Here is a 22,817-nt window from a genome sequence, read left to right as displayed (position 1 = left end):
ACCAACACTGTGCGGAAAATGGTGTATATCATTAACTGTATATTTAAAATTTTGCAATTAGATGGTAGAGCACTGGCAAACAGTGGGATGACACTAAGCATGCCACCCATATTAATTACAGTAACACTCCTGTGCACAATAAATGTGTCATATTCTTTATTGCAAAGAGACACAGCTGTAATTATGTGTGAGTCTCTGTACCCGATATTACCTAATAAACAACTGAGAAATAATAAAACAATCATGGAAGAAAAATATATGGGAGAGCTTAGTGCCAGCATTTTTTTTTGTAAAAACAAACATAGTTATCAAAATATAAAGCATATATACTGTTGGGGAAACGGAAAGATATTTTGCCAAGAAAATCAAGTAATCATAAAGATAAAACAAATCCTACTTTAGACACAAGAGATATGGTTTTAGTTTGCCTAGTTTTAAAGTTTGACATTTGTGGAAGGAAACAAGAAATGTAAATCAAATAGTTTCAAGATATTGTTTCCATGGATATGTTTAACCCTACATGTGTGTGGGTTTAGCGAGAGGCCAAATTGAGCATTTCATATGGAAATATGAGTGCACTAAGTCAGAGGTAGAGCAAGTGCGGGAAGACTGGGAGGCATGCTGTTGTGAGCTAATTCAGACAGTGTTCGGCAGATTATTTTAAGCATTGGGAACATCGGCTCCATCAGGCAGACTGTGTGGCGGATTGTTTTATGGATGTACTGAGATCATCCAAAGAATGTCCCATGCTGTCGTGTCCATTCTGGTTTAGAAGGAAGTGCACATCTGCGATATAAAGTGTGTGGAGCTGTGTAGCAGCATTACTGTACCCATGGCTTCAAGGGGGCCATGATGATGTGAACAAATAAGACCACAATTCATACAGCTAGGCTGAAGTCTATAATGCACTCATTTGGCATCTTTCAAATACAACAAAAATCCACATTATCAATTTATTCACACAGGCTGTTTGCATAATGAGCTGGTTTATTGAATATAGTGGCTACGAGTGTGTGCGTGTGTGCGTGTGTTTGTATGTATTCACACCCCCTTGAACTTTTTCCACATTTTGTCTTGGTTAGAATTTTAATGCACTGAATTATTTTCACCCTTCACCGGCATAATACATTAAACACATTTATGATGCTGAAATATTTTTAAATATTTATAAATTCAATGGAATTTAAGTCTGGGATTTGGCTGAGCCACTCCTGAATATTTACCTTCTTATTTTTAAGCCATTCCTCTGTAGTTTTTCCCTGTACTTTGGGTAATTGTCCCATTAGAAAATAAATTTTGCCCTCTTGCCTGCATTTGGCACCATCCACCCAACTCAACTTTAGTTTCATCAGACCACAAAATCTTCTTCCAGAAGGTCATAGGGTCTGTCACATGGCTTCTGCCAATGTCTGGGCATGACTTTATGTTGGCCTTTCTGAGAAGTGGCCTCTGTCGAGCCACTCTGCCAAATAGGCCAAATCTGGAAGTGCTGAAGAGTTTGTTGATACCTTTCTCCCATTTGAGTGAATGAACTGTGCAACCCTGTCAGTGTTGTAGTTGGCCTCTTGCCCTACTTCTCCAGTTCCTCAGTTTGGCAGGACGGCCTAACTCGGTCTCGATTGTGCGATAATTGTTCCATTTTGTTACAATGGTCTTTACAGTCCTCCTAGGAAAGTTCTGTAATCTCCAGCTTTATGCCTTTATATTGACAAAAGAATTGAATACATACAATACAGAATATTCTGTCTTTTCCTCACATTCTGGACTTGCCAGTACCCCATGGTCAGAACTAGCATGCTGATATAACAAGTCTTTCCCAGTCGTTCAATTAACTCATCAACTTTTGGCATTAGATAGGCATAAACCTTTGAAATCTCATCACGCTTTCTTAACACATTGCAGAAACCCTTGCTGCCATCTGCGCAACGGCACTCTAACAAGCTCTCTGTGACTCTTCAGTCGTTCCCAAGGACAGCATTATTTACACTTCCTTTCTAATGGCCTCCTAGGGGGCTTCAGGTGTTTGTGAGGGTCTTTGCTCTAACTTTTTCCCCGGCTCTGTTTGAACAGGATGCTGCAGCAGTGTCTGCCGGGTGACTGAGAACACAGCTTGGTTCATGAGAATATGCTCCATGAGTTCCTGTTGCTGAGTCTGGGAGACATAGCTGTTTTAAAACAATAAAACAGTCTCATAGTTTTAAATGAGATTCTCATGATAGAGTTGAGTGGGCTTTATGTTGTCACAATGTCTCACCTTGTATATAACCGCATCCATACTCTCCATTACTTCATAAGGACCCTGCCTTTTTTTCAAAGAACATTCATTCAATGTAGGCACTAAATGCTGGACCCTGCAACCTGGATTGAACTCACGGTGCAGGGAGGTTCTGTTGAGGTCATGCAGCTGGGAGGTTCTGTTGAGGTCACGCAGCTGGGAGGTTCTGTTGAGGTCACGCAGCTGGGAGGTTCTGTTGAAGTCACACAGCTGGGAGGTTCTGTTGAGGTCACAGTGCTGGGCTGTCCTGTTCGAGTCCTTTCAATGAAAATGGTAACTGACAATAAATTGATGAATTACAAATTCTTTTTTTTTGTCTTTCATCTGCCTGAAGCCTGTGACTCAATGAGTTCAATAGCCTTGTGACTAACAACCATCACCTCTCAAAGCACCATTGTTAGAGGAGAAAAATATTAATATCTTTTTCTTGCATTACTGCCAGATCTGGAGACCAGTTTGCACTCACCCGTGGTCTGATTAAAACTCTGAAACAATCATAGCTTTCATTTTAATTTCTGCTTCCCAGGGGCCTTTTTAGCCAGCTGGTTGCCAGGTTTACCATTTAAAGACCTAATTTCTATGTCTGCCAATGCATAAACTGCATATTTTCTCGTTTGTTCTAGCAGACATAAAACATTGTGAAAAATATCAATTAAACACATGATTAAATGCACTATTGTGAAAGTAACTGTTATTCAAAATGAATTAAATACCATTTATAAGTAGACTGAACATTGGTTTGAAAGTACATTCACATTGGACTGAAAAGACCAGCTCACAAGGTCTTTATTTGACCAGCTGATTTAAAAAGGAGTCTGCTGATCTTTCTTGAAAATATCCACTGCATTCTGTATGGGAGAAAAAGAGGAACTCAAACCAAGTGTGAAAACACTATTTTGGAGAGCTGTATCCTCCAGAGGCCCAGCAGGAAAAAGTTGAAGTATTTTTATTTTTTGTATGTCTTGGGTTACAAAAACTATTTTCAAAAATATTATTTGTTTTTTATTTTTATTTTTATTGAATATCCCTTGCAGTGTGGGTTTCAGCATAGTGGAATATACGATTTTTGAGATTAAGACCAGAGACTCATATCCCCTATAGGTCACAAAAATGAATTGCTGGGTCTTAGCAGGATATGTGACCATACCAGTAAACTAATTTATCTGCCTTATGTGTTTGTAACTGAGCAGCTGTGGATATATCACAGCAGTGTTTTTCAGAAATGACCCCAGGCACAAATATTTTGGTACAATTTCAAACTTACATTGAAAAAAAGCAGCTGCTTCTCAACGGGTAGTATGTCTGGGATTATACTGCTACTATATTAGCTCCTGAATAATGTGACACTGCATTTAACCCTTTTACTTAAATACTACAACACTTTTCAGATCACAGTACATTTGAAGAGCTCATATGGCTATAATAGTAGCTCTTGAATAACCATTTTGATTAAAGGCTACTCATTGTATTGGGTATTGTACTTTTATGTGGCCCAGTCCGTTTGGGGTATATGTGTGCAAATGCATGTAATTGACTGTGACAGGCTGTGGTCAGCCTGACTCAGTAAGCAGAGCAGGCACAAAATCTTTCATAAGAAAACATCTTTCGGAGAATTGTATTTATGTCAAGACAACCAGAACATTATCTTTGAGTGAAAGCACATCTTATTGGATCAGATATGGGAGAGCTCATGCATTGTTCATGAACGGATATGCGGCCAAGCATTCATTTACATTTCATTTACTGTATGTGTGTTCTCCGACCATGGAGCCGTGGTCTGGCCTTTAGAGATGTTGTTGTCACAACAAGGATTTATCTGACCCTGAGAACGGCTTGGCCGTATATCAAGTAGATGGTAGAGTCTCCAATAGTGCTGAATATTTAGCTTCTTTCTTATTTTGCCAGTCCTGGAAACAACATCTTCCTTCCCCTCTGTGATAAGAGCATATCATTTATCATTTATCATTTATCAAATCTCACAGCACATTAGGGAGTCAATGGCAAGCAAAGTGGATGAGGGTTTAGACGTGCTAATGTTTATGAAAGACTTGCATGCATTAGGCACAGTCTCACAGTCTTGAGTGTTGTTTTCAAGTGTAAAATGGTTATTGGGGTGCAGTTTCTACACCATCATCAAGGCTCTATGAATGTTTAACAGATCAGCAGGTGGAACAGATTTGGTTTGAATGCTTATCAGCGTAATCAGAACTCATTTGATAAGCAATGCAGAACCACTAGTATGCGACAGTACACAGAAATGTCGTTTGTGGCATCACTGTCTCTCGCACAAAGCTGACAAGTCTTTACAGCAAGATCACTGTGACCCAATGAACAATGCAGCCAATGGAGTGATGGGCATCATATGAAATGATAGAACTATAAACAATGTACAGTAAAGGGTTGTGTTTATCTCTGCTTATATTGGACAGAAGGTGGATTGAGAATGCATTTTTTTCTGTTTATTTGTGACCTCATAATAAAGCCTTGTGTCTAGAGGAAGGTCTAACATGCCTAGAGACAACTGACAGTGTTAATTCTATTCTGCCCAATACCAATAAGACATTTACTGCTTGGAGAAAAGCCGGAACAGAGGCCCCAGAAAATAAATATGCCGAGACATTGTGAAAGGAATGTGATTTATTTTACTACTGCTCTGACTAATGCTGATACGGGTTTATATTCCTTTAGCTCAATTGTTATCAACTGAGGTAAAAGGAGACTGAAGCATAAGACACAGCGTTTGATTTTATTATTCTTTTTTTTGTTGACATTTTAATTGTTTCAGTATCCTACATGAAAAATATCGTTGTTAATCCAGTGCTGTCTCACACAAGCAGGTTCGGGTGTCTGGGCACCAGGAATGCATTACAAATTTAAAACACCGGATACTTCTCAGTCATGCATGCTGTGGGTTTCAGATACCTGATGACACCTGCAGGCCCCTCACAGCTTCTCCCCAGAAACCCCTTTAATACATTCAGGGGGGTCTGTCCATTCAAATTCAAATGTGTGCCAATGGAGCCAGCACTAGCATATGCCTGTGGGAAAAGAAAGAAGGGATTCTTCAGCTGGGACACTGAAATATATGAAAACTCATTTCCACTGAGTCCACAGAGAAATTAGCCGAGCAGGATGTCCAGCTCATCAGGAAAGTTAGCCGGGGGGCGTAGGGGTAGTAGACAGCTACTAAACAGTATGGTGGGGCCAGTAACAGTCACATTTTTTACCTGTTTGAAATGAATGCCTTAAAGCAATTGTTTCCTATTGTTAGTTAATCACACAATTTTATTTATTTCATATGCATCCTAATCCAGAGTGATTTACAAAGCTTCCATTATATCATATTATCTTACGTAGCTCAATATTTCAGGTTAAGTGACTGCTCAAGGAAACAATGGCATTGCCCCACCTGGGACTCAAACCTGCAGTGTCTGAGTCACCAGCTGGTCTCCTAACCAGCATGCTGCACTTCGGTGCTGCTGAAGGTAACCATGGTTTAAATGACCTTGGCTGTTCAGGAGGGCCATACATGTCTTAGGGAACACAATGGACTGAACAGCTGCTGATTATTTTATACTGCTATCCATCAACTGAGCTGCTTCAGGTGCAGTGTCACAGTACAGGCGAGAGGTGGCACTAGAGAGGGATGAGATGGGGATTACCCTGCAAACTGAAACCCTCATTCCACATGTGCCATTATGACTTTTACCAGGGGAATCACTGTGTGTATTGGAGTGGGATACATGGGATGTAACTTGGCTGAATTCCATTGAGTTATTGAATAACTGCTTACCTCTGGCCTTTCACTTACCCTTCTGAGAATGCTTATTGCCTTGTGTTGAATTAGGAAATGTTTGATTCCCCACTAAAGGGACACACAGCTGTGCTTAGTTAGCTAGCTTCTTTACAATTTGTTTACTCATGCAGTATCCCGTCTATTTATTTATTTATTTATTTAATGTATATATTCAAGAATAACTCACCGTGTACAGGAGACAAACATCAATCTTGGGGCCCATCCAGGTGAGCTGTCCTGTCCTCTTACTGTGAGGTAAGAAAAAAATAAAAGTGGACAGGTACTGCATCATATAGGATAAAGGAGTTAAAATATGAAAGGTTGGCGTAGACTGAAAGGACATTTGATGAATAGTTGCATGGCTGATTTGGAAGCAATAAGTGTTTCAATTTTGTTTGACACACCATTCTCATGTTGAGTTTTACATAGAACAATTATTACATTGAAGACAACAGAAAGATCACAAAATGTAACACAGATTGCCAAACTGTTCAAAACAAAACCATGCTCCATGAAGGATAAATATGTAGGCCTACATTTGTAACTAAGCAATTATTGCTGCTTTGCAACCACAATCTGGCCACAAACATTAAGTGCAATGTGGTATTTAATGTAGTTTTCCACAATTAAAGGCACCTCACATTGAGACGGTCACAATTAAAGACCACATTTTACATTAAAGACCAACATTTAATTTTTTTTTTTTAGATGGTCTTATTTCAAATTTATTTCCCTGCTAAATCATTCAGATTAATAGCCCATTGTAGACAAGATTTTATAAATGGCTAGCGGTTTCAATATATAATGTTAGTTTAATGATAGGACATGTAGGGTCCAGTCCCCATGTTGATAAATTGTACACATAATTAATATACAATTTGTATTTGTATACAGATGGTAGAGTTTTGTGTGCACAAATAAGTTTTGTTCATTAATCCTTTGAACATAAATTTAGGAATGATAGAATAATTGGTAAATCATAAATACTGAGTGTGTTTGAAATATTCATAACTGAGCATTCTGTATGTGGAAACTTCTGTTAATGCCAACTGGTTACTGTTAATAAGCTAGCTTACAGTGGGAAGGAAGAAATAATCAGTGTACACATAAACTGTGAACCGTGAGTGTAAATTAATATTTTAACAGAGCATTCTTCTACCATGAAATTGCTAATTATGATAATCTTATTGCATTTAGGCTATATTGTTTTACAATATAACTGCAAACAAATATCTAAAGTCTTAAATTAAAATTCAGGTCCCTGCTGAAAATTCCAGATTAAACCTGCCTAGGCTTTTGACGCTGGTTTAAAATGTGTTTTAGCTGGTCAACCAGCTGTTCAACAGCTGGTCCAACCATTGACCACTAACTCTATCAGCTTTATCAGCTTTGACCAGCTTTGTTCAGCAAGAGAAGGGTTTGACCAGCCACAGACCAGCTAAGACCAGCTATGAGTGTCAAAAAACACATCTTAAACCATTTTAGAATCCCAGCTGGTCTTAGCTGGAATATTACGCAAGAATGAAACAGTTTTATATTAAGCTAAACATACAGGTTAGAGGCACACCAAAATATGTGACTGAGAGTTACTGTGAAAGAGATGCACCTGCCTTTCCAAGACAGGGACCACATTGATTTGCTCAGTGTAAATGAACTAGTTGTGGAAACTGATGCAGACAAACAACCATAGATTGAGCAGTCCTCTATCACAAGTTAATGCCTGACAGTGAAAAATACACCCTCATAGAAAAGAAGTCATTTCTGAAGTAAGGTTTCGTTCACAAGATTACCATCAGTGTCATAAAATCACAGACAAACACACCAATACTTAAGTCACAGGGCTATACACACATGTGGTGCCACTGATGAATAATGACTTGAGTCTCTTCAAGGGGGAACATAGAAACAAAGCACAGAGAAAGGCAATAGATTGCTCTAAAATAGGATTAATAAGGCAACAGTAGGATTACTTCATAAGAAATGAATGCACATATATCTATACATAGAACTGGCAGTGGAGCATGACCTAAATCAGCGATACACAGTTGCATGCAATATCAGTTACAGAAAATTTCAGTTATGTGAAAATAAAAACACACCACACAACTCTAATATAAAAATTAGCTGGACAAGGAAAATCTCACTTCGCCAGATTACATAGTATGAATAGTTATCAATATATATTGGTGAATTGTCACATAAAAATGTACAAATGTCAAGAAATAAGTAACTTACAGTTAAGCACAAATGTCCAAAACCAAATGTAGGCCCAATAAACTGGGCTACCCAGAGGACACTCAAGGAAGCATGAGGGAGCCAAGCAAGCAAGCTCCCCGCAGGGAAGCAGCAGGCGGGTCAGGGCTAAACATGTGAGGCAACAGTGCTAACCACTGCGCTACCGTGCCACCCTGTTCCCGGGGACGAACAGCCTGCCTGTGTTTCAGACTAACACCTTTATTGACTGACCCACTCAAAAGCAAATTTCTGTAATTGTAATGTATTCATGGGATGGTGTTGCCCAGAAATACTATGATTTAGCAGGGAAATGGATTTAGCTGGGAGAAAATGGATTTAACCGCGTCCCTGATGGAAATAATTGTGTCTAAGCTGTAAGCTACAAGGAATGTTTTGTCAGACTGTCTTGGCGGTGGTGTGACAGGTCCGATTAAAAGGACTGCTGTGAAGAAAATTGCATGTGCTTTTACTTGGGCCTTTCCAGAGTGCCGGACACTAGGAAATTAAAAATAAATGGCCTGAAGTTTGAGAACGGCATTACTGCCTCACAGAACCACGTGACTCCTGCTCGCAGTGAGCAGATGTGAATGGACTCAGACTCTCTGCCCATTGGAGTAGACCAGATTCACTCCATCTCCATCTCTGATTATCACCTGCAGCTCCACAATTAACATCATCCAGGCGCATTTCCCTCGAGCAGAATGGCACACAGCAACACTTTCTGTATAAAATTAGCACTGATAGAGTATAATTTAAGGTGATTGAATACATTTTACACAGACAGTGTATGTTTTACATTAATATAGTATATTTTACTTGTACAGGCTGCAATATCAGCCTAATAGGGATCAAATTTACCACAGCAGGGTTAAATACACTTGTTTGCTGTTGGAAAAACATGTTATTTAAATGCATGTTATATTTAAACAGATTTTAATCAGATCTTGAACTTTATACTCAAAACATTATGTTTCATCTAGATATACATTCCATATAATGTAATTGCCTTCCACAATGCAATGCTCAGAATTCATTTTCATATGATTCTTTTCTGATTGTTTAAATGCATTTTACCATCACGTAATCAATCTACTCATAATGGTTAATCAGTTAACTGTTTGCTAAATCCTATAGATTTTAAACTGTGTACTGTTATATGCATTTTGAGAATGATACATGATGCTCATACATAATCACTCTTTATTGATAATTCATTTCACAAGAATTTTTGACAGGCTTAATGCACCAAATGTGTGTTACATATATTTTCATTCTTTCAGTTTCTTACATCACAGACACATCACACCATACTGAAACTATATCTGAAAAATAGTTAAATGTTTTCTTGCATGAATGATTGTAGAAGATGACACATTCTTTGATGACACATTTCTCCTCACATATTGGATAGATATTATGGAAGTTGTAGATTTTCTGTTAATTTTGTTTGGTAATGCAAGTGTGAAAATCTACTGTCCTTTACGGTATGGTACCATGTTACTTTAAGCATTTCTAAGGGCGATTTGAAACACGTATATGGCATTCTTTGCTATGTGGTTAACTGGTAGCTAAAAATCACTAAATTGATTAAACCAATCTTCTCATTACATTTCATGATTGACTTATATTTTGAATAAATGGATGTGTGGTGAGAGATGTTTACCATCCAAATGAATGTACAATGACAGGTTTTGAATGAAAAGCTGGCTGGGTTACAAATGTGAATAGTCTTGAGGTTTGTACTAAGACGTGTGCAAATATACCACATGCTTCTGAAACTTTTTATCAATCATCTCGTAGCCCTAAACTACAACTTTCCAACTATGCTTTGAATATCACAGATCACATGTAATCTTTTGTTTTTCTGAAGGTAAATATTCTAACAGTATGTTTGTAACTCTGCAAAATCACAAAACACAATGTTTTTACTTTATAAATAAACATCCCACAACCTAAAACACAATTTAATTAAGGAAAGTTTTGAATGTTGGGCTAAGTCCACATCAAAAAAATAGTATCTTATCATTGTAATCTTTTGTTGTTCTGAAAGTAAATTTTTTTACAGTATGTTTGTAACTTTGCAAAATCACAAAACACAATGTTTTTACTTCATAATTTAAACTTCTCACAACCTAAAACACAATTTAATTAAGGAAAGTTTTGAATGTTGGCTAAGTCCACATCAAAAAAAAAAAGTATCTTGTAAGGCTTAATAAAATGATTTTTTCAGATACCACAGCCGCACAAGAATCTCGTTTAAACACTGTCAGACATAGCTTACAAGTGCATACATTTGCACAAATTTGCAACCTTCTGTTTTGATAACTCATACTTTGTATGAATATATGTGCATGAATTGATTGAATAAATGATCATTTTCCACACATAATTGGCTGATGAATGAAGCCTCTGGACTGGAAGATGAGAACAGTGCATAAGGGTCTGAATGACAGCAGAGATACAGACCCTATCATGCTCATGCTGAAATGCAGTATTCATTCACACGCTGGATTATTTAATGTTAATGTTTGTTTGGCCCAAATCTAGTGTGTCATGCAACTGTAAATGACAGACGGGATATTGTCAACCTTGCAAACACAACAACTAGAAGGCGCTAATTGACTTTTACCCTAAAATACAGGGCCTTCAAGTTTTCAGCATTGGCAGAAAGCATGTGTAGCTAAAAAAAACAGAGGCCACCCAATAAGCTGTTAGTTAAATGGGTTTTATCCCCCTAATGACCAGCTTTCCACATTAGAAATGTGTTGTTTGCTGGAAAAAGGACAAAATGATTTATTTTGGGGATCCATGTTCTACTTTTACATCCTGCTTACTCACTGAATTAACTCCCTCCACAAAAAGCAGAGTATAGGGTCTAAACTATACAGCACAGTGTAGGGTCTAAACTATTCAGCACAGTGTAGGGTCTAAACTATTCAGCACAGTGTAGGGTCTGCACTATACAGCACAGTGTAGGGTCTGCACTATACAGCACAGTGTAGGGTCTAAACTACATCATACAGTGTAGGGTCTGCACTATACAGCACAGTGTAGGGTCTAAAGTATTCAGCACAGTGTAGGGTCTAAACTATTCAGCACAGTGTAGGGTCTGCACTATACAGCACAGTGTAGGGTCTAAACTATTCAGCACAGTGTAGGGTCTAAGCTATTCAGGACAGTGTAGGGTCTAAACTACATCATACAGTGTAGGGTCTAAACTATTCAGCACAATGTAGGGTCTGCACTCTAGCATTTTATTTCCCTGAATAATTTAAAAGGTTAGTCTCCTAACTCCAAAAGAATTTACAAGCAAAGCATAAATATTTGTCAGCATTTGTTTGCGTCTGCTTTTAAAAGTCTGCTTCTGACCTTGAATTATTTACTGAGCATCGCTGTGTGCTTTTCTTAACTACAGTCTCCCAAACTCCATAAAGCAAAAAGCCTTTGGGACTCAGCATCTCTTCAGATTTCTCTTCAAGAATCCTCTGCTGACCTACCCTTAAAGCACTGAGACATGCTCCCTGTGGATACTTCCTTTATTATTACCCCATATGAGGAGTTCCATTTAACAATTTCATGGCTTTTTAATAAGGACATACTTCAGCACTAAATTATTAGTAGTGCACAGGCTGCAGAAACCTCCATCGTGCTTTCATTCCTTTGGTGGTTTAAGCGATCTAAAGATTTCTGAGTCGAATCTGAGTAGAGCACTCCCAGAGCAGTCGGGGTCAACGTTGATTTGAGACACGTGCAAACGGGACACTATCTGCTATCAAAGCTGTGCCTGAGAACCGGTCACCTGAGTTTAGTGCAATATCCTTCTAAAGCAGGCTCACAAAACCCCTCTTTCAAAGTTTTATCACCGTCTTTCTTCAGTGCTGTAAATAGTGAAGCCAGGAATACACTCACATCTTCCTTGTGTGTGTGCGTGTGCGCATGTGCATGCTTGCGTAAATGTGTGTGTGTGTGTGTGTGTGTGTGTGCTTTTGTATGTGTGTGTGCATGCTTGTGTGTGTGCATGCGCATGTGTACTTGTGTATATTTACATGTGTGCATGTAATTGCGTGTATATACGTGTGTATGTTTGCTGTTGTGTATATATGTACAGTATGTGCATGCCTGTGCAAGTGTGCATGCGTGTCAGTTTGTGTCTGTGTGTGTGTATGGGTTCCATGAAACTCACCCAAGTCACAGCTACCCTGTGGCTCTCCTGGAACAGGGTTACGGACCCCAGCAGACCCTGTGGCTCTCTAGGAGCTGGAGACCCTTGATGTAGAATTAGCGAATGTGAAGGCTGGCTGGAACCGCTTTACATTTAAAACACACACATACTCCCATCCACTGCCCTGCCACTTGGCTCCGGGGATCTGGGCCCCAGGCGTTAATACTGCCCCATCTGTGTCATAGCAGGGTGTTCTGCAGCTTAAGGCACGCCGCACTGAAAGGTGCTGCCGAGGTCAACAACATCACTTCTACTGAGATTGACTTTGAAAATGAAGTAATCCATCAAAGGGCACTGCCTTGCTTTCTATATCCCCCTTCCATGGTTACAGTATCCATGGAGCTCCTCCCACATTCCGAGGCTTACAGCATCTGCAAATACTGCATGCACATTTTGTATCCACCTCCATACTGCCCTGCCTGTTTGTTACAGTGTTGGAATGCTCAGGAGAAACTCTTTGCTAAAAAGCTGTTCAAATTTTGCAAAAGAGCTGAAATTGAATGGGAGCAAATGGGTGCTCGCAGGCAAAGCTAATGCAAATAAAATGAAACCTGCAGTGCCTATCAGCTTTTTTTTTATTTTTTATTTTTTAATGGGCCTGGCCACTGATACCAGACATCACCCTCCCACTTTTCATGTATTATCTCAGCAAAACGAATATCTGTGCCCAAAAAAAGTACTTCTTAATTATTTAACCTGAGCGAGACTGGTCTTTGTCAAATTATAGGAGAAAAATCTGCACAGAGCACAGATGAGACATCTCTGACCCCACAGCGCAGAAAACATGTTCAGGAATCTCCTTGAACACAGAAAGCGCCTGTGACTCTTGTTTTAAGGGCACGGCACCCTTGTACTAAAGACAGTTGGTTATGTGTTATATGATAACCCTGCCAGTGACCTCAGCCCTTTTCCGATGCATGCATCTCATCTTGAATCTGTAAAACAGTGTACGGTATTCTCAGGTTTAATTAGACACAGGACTCTTCATGACCTCCCCCTGGGGTGACAATAGCTTACCTTTTACTTTCTTACTGTTTTTTTTCTATATCTGCAGTCAGATTCAAGACGCTGTGTTTGCATTAAATCTCACCGGGGAAAGGGGAATGAGTGTTTTATGATGTGTTTGGGCTATTTCCTTTATCCTTTTGCATCTCTGTATGCACGCAGCCCCAAAGTCACTGTAATACTCTGCAGCACGTTAGCATCTTCTCCTGAAAATGAATCTTAAGAGGTTTGTCAGGAGTAAGCAATTTATTCTCTAGGGTATTATCGAATAGTTTATGTTTCATATTCTCTGCCAACCGAGTTCATCTGGGGACGTGCACTAATCAGGTGTCCGCTATGCAGCAGTTGTTAAATAATTATTCTAATGCGCTCGTTATTGCATGCATGCTTTTACTAGCACCTTTTGAATGTTAATGTCACCAAGACATCATTGATGTGTCCATACTTTTAAAAGATTTACTGGAAACCCTTGTTTTTTAAGAGTCCGAATGCTAGTTTTTCCCTGTGTCTTGTACTGTTGCCATTATACGCATACTCATAAAATTGTAACTTAGTGACTTACAGTCATTTGATGGTGCATTTTATTTATATCCACAGATTTTTCAGCTTTGCTTTAATACCCAATATTTGTCATGCATATGAGCAACAGTCTTTATTGGACAGGTTTATGGACATTTGAAGGTTGTTTTTCATTGAAAAATAAAAAGATAAAAATAAATATTTTCTCATTCCTGAACATATGAAATCCAACTAAAGTTAAATGGCATAAGTTAATTAGGGTGAATGGCTGATTTATACTTTATTGTGTACACTTTTATTTATTATAGCTTATTAGTTATACAGTGTGGTCTGCAAGTGTTTGGACAGTGACATTTTTTGTTGTTTTGACTCTGTACTCCAGCAGATTTGATTTGAAGTGAGACAATGAATATGAAGTTAAGTGCAGACCATTGGCTCTACACCAACATAACCTCAGTCTTCTCTTTATAGTAGTCTTTGGCACATCTGTGCCTACACCTAGAGTGTTCTTGATCTCTCTGATCTGTGCTGGCGTACAGATTCAATAAATGAATACAAGTCACTGTCCAAATACTTATGGACTACATTGTATTTGTATAAAAATGTAATAAAATTATCATCAGGTAAAGCACTGCTTTGAACTAACTCTGCTATTGAACAAATAAGTATAGAGCCGAGACTGACTGAGTTGTTTTATTGTGTGCACATTAGAATATTCTTTGACATGGAAAAGTTTATTGACTTCTAAAAGCTCTCAAAAATGAAACAAAGTGACCATGGTTACTTAATTACATTTCAGCTTCTTTCATTTTCACACTGCATGGTTTTTTCCCTGATAGATATTAGCATCCACCAACCGAAGGAAAAACTATTTTATAATTCTGCTGAAATAATCAGGAGTGGATTCTATTTTCGGGCTACACAGCTTCGATGTCATGATGCACAATATAAAACAATAATATAACGGTCTGATGTAGATTTTCAAAGGGATAGATAAGTCTTCATAAAGCAATGGATTTGGATTTAAACTTTGAGCTATCTGACAGCAGGCCTACTATAATGGGAGTGCTTGAAAGTACAAAGGTACTATACATTAAATGCATGTACAAATGTGTTGGATGACCTTGAACTCTCTTTGAGAGTGTAACTGTTCTAGATCTCTTCATGAGTATATGAAAAATATATTCATCCAACTTCTATCTTTAGTCCATGGCAATATTTACTTATTGCAGGATTTAGTAGTATAGTACAGCTATGGACTGAATATATACTCAATAATACCCTATCAAGCTCTGTGTCATTATGTATCCAAATGTGTGAACATTTAATAGAAATGAATCACACTCCCTACTGAAAAAAAAGAATTGAAATATGTCTATAAATATACAAGGGCCATGTATTAACACTGTTAATAATGTATGCCAGTGGTTCTCAATTTCAGCCCTGTGGGACCTCTGTGTAGGTTTTTGTTACAGCCAATCTCTTGCTCAATTAAGGTTGTTGAACACATGTGTTTAAGTTCTTTCAGATTTTTTCCCTTAACTTGTTAATACAGTGCTGGTTTGGCTCATTATCATTGGCTTTGTCTTTGAATTCTTCATTATCTATGTGGCCATGTGTCCACACTTTCACCAATTAGCCTATGAGCCTATTGCTTCATCCCAGTCTTTCATTTGATCAGTGAATTTTTCAAAATCCTCCTTTTATGTAATCCTATGCAATACAGCACAATGTGAATATGAGACTTTTATTTGTCATGGCATGCATATTTATTTCTGACATAATGTGGGTTAACAGGGCGAATAATCCCTTAAAACATGAAAGCGTAACCCTAACCCTAACCCCCCCCCCAGGACTGAACTTGAGAACCACTGGTGTACGTGATGTAGGGAAAGGGTGAAAAACTAAATGTTTGTGGGTTTTTGTGGTTTCCTTTCAATCAACTTCCAATTAAGGCCTTAAGAACAAGGTGAGTGGATTCCTTAGCCAATCAATGACTTAAATGAACCACTGGTGCCAAAAACACCTTGAAAACCAGCAGACACTGTGGCTCTCCAGGGCTGGACTTTGACATCTGTGATGAAAATCATGAATGAAATTATGAATACTGGCAATTAAGATAAACAATAGGATTAACTTAATATTTTGTAAAAAAAAAAAATAAAAAAAAGAGAAATATTTACAATATAAGGGCAGCAAACAGCTACAGTAAAAAATAAATCTCACAATTCTTTATATTGCTGTAGTTTATCTTAGTTTTTAAAGGTAGGAACATTTCAGAGCCTTTTGTGTCACACTGCATTCATGTCTCCAAGGTTCTCCAGTTTACAGACAGTAGTTCTCCTGCCTAGTCTAGATATTTAAGTTTTAAATCTATAAATATGTCTGATCTATTTTATATTTATTTTTCAAAATTAAGCAACAACTAACATGGGTGTGGCCATTCATAAAATAAATTAGTTCCATGTGTATAAATTCTCGATTTTAAGCAGATGATAGAATTTTTCACAGTACTGTCTATCTAACCGCTTCCGATGGTGTTGTGCACGAATTACTTGAAATAACAGATTAAGTGTTGATTATGTTCGCATTTTCACCCGTACCCAAATCACCGTGGCTGTGTTATCCTTTAGTTTTCAATTCAGTGTATTTCCAGTACATCTCTATACTTGTTCAGCGGATTGGATTGCAGTAGCACGCTCCATAGCCATCGATTAGAACCGGCACGCTTCCCCGTACCTTCCCTGAATGTTTAATGAACATACTATTATTCTTTTCAGTATTCTTGGGTTCAGAATGTTCCCAATACCACTTTCATTAACTCCGCTGGAGAGTGCTTTAACTGGAAAGACTTCTCACAGAAGCATTGCACAAATTTCTCAGGCTCACTGCTTAAAGTCAGTTCCACTGCCCAAAGTGTCAATCTCACAGTTACGCCGAAGACATGCACAGTTTCCAATTTAAGGTGACACGGTGACTAAACTGAAAATAATGTAACCAAAGCTGAAATGCTTTTTTATTTACTTTACACCATTTTTCCCCCTTTTTCCTGTTACTTTATTTTATGACCTCAAACAGTGCCACAGATTCAGTACACTTTCTTTTCAGTCAAATAAATTGAAAGACACGAGGCCAATGTGGGTAGTTTTGGTATTTGTCTGTGGGGATTATGCTAATTTGACTTTGTTCGGGTCACGCTGGACGGGATGTGTGGGATTGATGGCGTGGATGGGCTTTTGAATTTCCTATTTGTGTGTGTTCTTTCTGCTGTTTTGCCCTGTGTCTGGAATCTGGAATGTTGTTCCCAATGATCTCACCCCATCCACTCCTTTAAAACATAGTTAAACACCTCCTCCCTGTTTAAAAAAGCTTGTAATATTGTTTGACTTGTGTATTCTACTCCTTTTTCTCCTAGTTGTCTGATTGCTCTCTCCTGCCCTCCTCAAATACACTGCATTTGTTCATTTGCCTTTATTTTTATTGTGCTGCTAGTGGTTTTATTTTTCCCTGTGATTCGCATTGTTTGCTTTTATGTGCATCTGAGCGTGGGAACAGCGCTTCACAAATAAGAGCCATTATTATCCTCCCATTATGCTGTTTTTGACTTGCAAGAACCTTACATTAAGTGAAATTCTCAAACTGGAGGACTTCATTAAAGAACATGCGCTAATTAAGCTGTTTATACTTAAAAAAATTAATTGAATGAAGCAAAGTTGGTTTTATTATTAGTACTCCTACTTTAATGTATGTTTGGACTAAACCATGGCAAGCTGTGCATTCTCCCATACTGTATATTAGGGGTGGAGGGAGTGCCAACCATGCTAATTAGCACGTAGGCTCATTTTCATATTTGAACCCAGATCCTGTTGTGTATCTGGGGTGAGCTGTGCTCAGATATACTCACGGACGAACCGTGTTAATGTTTGCGAAAGTAAGCACAGCGTCTTGGAGAATATGGACACGAAGCAAAGCTTGTGTTCCCCTGTGGGAGTTTGAAACCTGTTTTATTTTAAATTCAAATGATCACGGTGCTGGAGATACTGGGTTTGATCCGTAGTGTGTACAAAAATGAATAAGAGTTCATGGAGAGAGGAAGATTGTGAGCTGAATATTGCAAACTTAGAGATAGCCTCTCATAGGACCCCATGGTACACCCTGTGTTTACACAGACCTGAAGCATGTATAAACCTCCCTTGGTACACCCCATGATTATTGTCTATAAAATCATAACTATGTCAGCGTTATATTCTGAATGTTCCTATTGGGTTGTCTTTCCTAATGAATGTGACAAAATTCAAAGCAAAAGGTGGAGTATTGTGTTGACTATGCTCTTGCAGTAAGACTGACAAACATTCAGGCATTAATTATCTCAGGAAACTTCTGTTTGTTCTTTGTTTTTAAAGAGCTGTGTTATCGATTGTGTGTAATCTTGTGTTCAGATTATATCATGTTGCTTGTTAGTTAGCTACAGCCACCTAGTTCGCATAGCTAACTCTATGCTTTATTGATAAAATTAGCTTATAACCGAGACCTGTGCATACGTTCTCTCCTGCACTAATATATACTCAGTCGATATATGGTTTTGTATATTTGGAATGTAAAGGTACACTGAGATTAGCTAGATGTAGCTAACATCAGTAGCCCTTTCGTACACGCCATTGCACTGATTTCCAGGCCAGATTTATCACCACATGCTAAAGGCTATATTTCATATTTCGGTCCAGGACAGAGGAGGTTTTGTCCTCTGCACCACGTGTGCTGGTGAACACATGACTACACACAAACAACACTAGTCCCATTTCCATTTCCTCCTTTGTTTAGCCTTTAATGATTTTAGTTTAGATGTTTGTTAAATTAAATCTATTTTATTAAACTTTGTCATGGATCTGATTTATTTGGATAAATGCTTCAGCCTACCACCTCAAAGAACCTACGCATGTTGTTACATCATTGGTTATTATTTTAATATTTAAGATTGAAATTCATAATCATGATTTCATAAATTATTTTATGAGACTGATTATACAAAACACCATTTGATAACCGCATGAGGTAATATATTTATATCTCCTGCATTCTTTGGTGCCAGCTTGTGAGGATTGTTAAAACAGATACATTTTACATATTTATCCTCACTATTATACAATAGATATATGTGTGTGCATATATGTGTGCGTTTGTGTATGAAACATGCAATAAGTGCCAAAAAAAACCCACAGCACGCTTTTTAAAGTGGCCCAATTTGGCAGAAAAATCAGAACACTTGGCAAGGCAGCTGTTGTTGTTGTGTGCAAATATCAAGGAGAGGCACAATTAATCATTTTTTATTGTCATAAAAAACACATTTCTGTATGGAAACTTCCCCTCATTACTTCATAGTGCAGTGAAACAGTATAATGTAATCTTAATCACCTGCTTTTTAATCAAAATTTCCCACTGTGTTATTTATTCTCTGCCATTGTATATTGCTGAAAGAAATCTCATTTTTCACAAGCACTGCTCAGGGGAGACAATGATGAATTGAAGAGAATAAGATGGGAAAAAAACCAAGCGAGATATTCACACAACTTGTTTATCATGAACTGACAGACAGATGTGATGGATGTAAGAAAGTGTTGAGCTGGGCAAACTCTTCTTTCTTTGGGAGGAGAAGAGTGCAGTTTTGTGGGTTTTGCGATGTCCTGTAAGTGAACTGGACTCACAAACCATTCAAATAATGTTGCGCTTCGCCTCACCAAATTGGCCTTGATTTCTCAAGGACGACGGAGGTGGCAGACAGCAAGACAGCTGACAAATAGTAAGCTGCAAACATTTATTATTTGTCACCGTGACACGTACAGCGTCCTTTTCTTTTGTGTTGATAGTGCGCCGTTGTACACTGGATGAAATTGGAAACGCATTCACTGAGATTAAAAAATAGCTATTTCAGTCTCGCAACCTCGTGTTCACCAGGTACAGTGTGTTTTGTGAATGCTTATTGCTCTTTTTTTTAGGTCTGAGTGAAATTAAACTGCACTTGTGCATGTAGACTTTCACTTCTTAGGTAACAGGGAACATGCACACACACGTACACGCACACAAACACACACACACACACACACACACACGCACGCTCGCACATATGTACACACACACACACACACGATAGCATAATGTCATGCATAGCTCCATTAAAGCTGGTCCATGCCTAAGCTACCTAACGTGACCATCACAATAGACTAAACTGGTGCATGCTGTATACAAGGGAAATTAGTGCATCCTTCAATGCAATAGAATATTGTAGTGGATGCTGGCTAACCAGCTAGCCGCCACTTAGTGTGTAAAGACTGATGGTCATAAATAGCTTCCTGGTGTTGCGACAGTTAGTTCAGGATTGGACAGGGCTAGTGAGTTGCTTTTGGGTTTTATATCAGATTTGCATAATGGGTAACAAGTTGGGTATAAAAAGAGCATGCATCTAAGCTGCTTTCTTTTTCCTTTAGTAAATGAGTGCAATGGCTCAAAGGTGGGATCCACCTGGCTTGTGTCTTGCTGAAATCATTACAACATAAACAAAATTTTAACTATTACCTATTTGGGAGCATATATTTCAGAGCGCGGTCATCTTTCCTTTTGTACTTCATGTCTTAATCCAATATTTTTTACGTTTATCAGTAGTATACAGTGCAGGCTATACAATTACTTACTTTTACTAATGTGATTTAATGATTTACTGTATTTCTACAGTACTACACATAATCACCTCTCTTTTGTAGATAATATTTGAGCTTGATGTCAGAGATACCCCACATGAGTGCACCTTCATTGATGAGGCAGGATTTAACCTCACCAAATGGAGGAGAAGAGGGTGGAAAATTATTGTCCCCTGGGCCATTGTGGATGTCTCTGGCCAGCATGGAGGCGATGTCACAATGTGTACTGCCAACAGCCACCCTTGGTTCCTCCACCGCAATGCCAACCTTGGCTTGGATAACACAGCACATCTGCTTGCTTTCCTCAGTGGTATTTGGGTTCATATTTCCACAAGCACAGAGGGAACCATAGCAGCCAGAGCAGTCATGCTACATTGTTGTTTGGGCAATGTCAGTCTCCATCGTGCTCTGTGGTGTGCAACTGGTTTACTGACAATCTGAGATTCTCTAATCTGCGTCTTTCACTGTGTTCTCCATTCCTAAACTCCATAGGTCAGTTTTTGTTGTATGACCAATGTCTGAGATGGAAAACCTTCTTCAGGCTATGAGGGCGGCTTCTCAGGAAATAGCTTTGGAGTCCTGCCAGGGGTGGATGAGGCATACCAGGTGGTATTTCCCCCTCTGCCAGGCCAGGGATGACATAGCCTGTGATGTGGACAAAATATCTGGCTTGACTTAACCCAGAGACAGGATGCTGAGGCAATGTGAATATGGCCTTTTTCTTTAACAACAATGTTTATGTTTCCCTTATTTTAGTTGAACAACTTGAATCATTTTTTAAATTTATTTTTACATTTATATCATTTTTACTTGTTTCCTCAACTTTTCTTGTCCACTGGAAAATACAAATACAATTTTGTGAATTTTGATATTGTGTCCTGTTTTACCAATGTAACACTTTAATATGTTCATAATTTACAGAATACACTAGCACGCTGTTACAAAATATATAAACAACTACATCAAAAGGAAAAATTATGTACTCAAAGCAAAATCTACATGCTCAAATGGATCGAGAGTCCCACTGAGGTCAGAATATGGAATTCTGAGAGGTATTTCCATTTATGATGGAGTGCAGTGGACAGCTCACATGGAAGGACCATATGCCTAAATTTGCCAACCATGAGTGAACAAGCACTGCAAATTACTGAATGGGTTGGGCTGTTGAACGTGTTTGTTCAGGCACCAATGTGACTATGTGATTGCAAATCATTGAGACGTGTGTTTATTGGGACTGCAAATTGTGATCACAATGTGGCTTTTTAATTAAAAACAGTGTGGGTGTGTGCGTGTGCGTGTGTGTGTGTGTGTGTTTATGTTTGTTGGATTTAGAACAGACTTTGCTGGATTAAAACAGAGTTCAATGCCTACACCTATCGATGCTACTCAAATAAAGTTTGCTATTATAAATCTGTAAATTGATTACATTGGAGGGTCAATTATTTGTCAAACAACCAACTGCTACCACAGGGACAAAATTAATTGAATTAATTGGTACAATGTGTTAACAAAAAATGAATGAATGAAACAAAAATCCTGTTGCTGAAGATATGAATGTAATTGTTGAAACATTTATGCTTTTGCTTCATGATTTTATGGATGTCCATAAATGAGTGCAAATGCTGTTACAAGAGGATCTGTTGGGAAGTGACCATGTGACACAGTATGAGCCAAGGATGTTATGGAATTTTAAGAAATTTGTGAATGAAATGGAAACAGAGCGGTTAAGGGCTCTTCCTCTTCCTCCACTGCACACATGAAAGCTAAAGCAAAGTGAGCAGTTCCAGGCATACATACTGCAGACTTACTGGAAAAGCATCCTTCGGAAATTAAGAAAACTGAAAGTTATGGGGTCAAATTTGAACTGGAAACAGACACAGCAACCTCAGAATCTGAAATAAAAAATTCTGAAGTGTCTTCTCAAACTCTCTCAGTGACAAAAGAGGATGGCAAAAATTCACACTATGAGAAGATAGAGAAAATCAACCTTCACAATGGAGTCTGATCCATCACCATTTCAATATACTTCTATAGGAGAAGCACCAGTCAGTGCTTTAAAATGGCTCTTTCACA

The 22,817-nt window shown here is 38.4% G+C and overlaps 1 long non-coding RNA gene across 1 annotated transcript in view; it reads left to right on the top strand.

Moving 5' to 3' along the window:
- LOC135236398 (uncharacterized) overlaps positions 1-21,520 on the top strand; it is a 154,509-nt gene extending 132,989 nt beyond the window's left edge. The window contains exon 3 of the long non-coding RNA XR_010324576.1: positions 20,808-21,520. This is a non-coding gene — a long non-coding RNA (uncharacterized LOC135236398). The remainder of the gene's footprint in view (positions 1-20,807) is intronic.
- The last annotated feature ends 1,297 nt before the right edge of the window (positions 21,521-22,817 follow it).

This window comes from Anguilla rostrata, chromosome 12 (genome assembly GCF_018555375.3).
Source record: "Anguilla rostrata isolate EN2019 chromosome 12, ASM1855537v3, whole genome shotgun sequence".
Lineage (NCBI taxonomy): Eukaryota > Metazoa > Chordata > Actinopteri > Anguilliformes > Anguillidae > Anguilla > Anguilla rostrata.
Note: the sequence above shows the minus strand (reverse complement) of the source record. Positions and strands in the feature narration are given on the sequence as shown.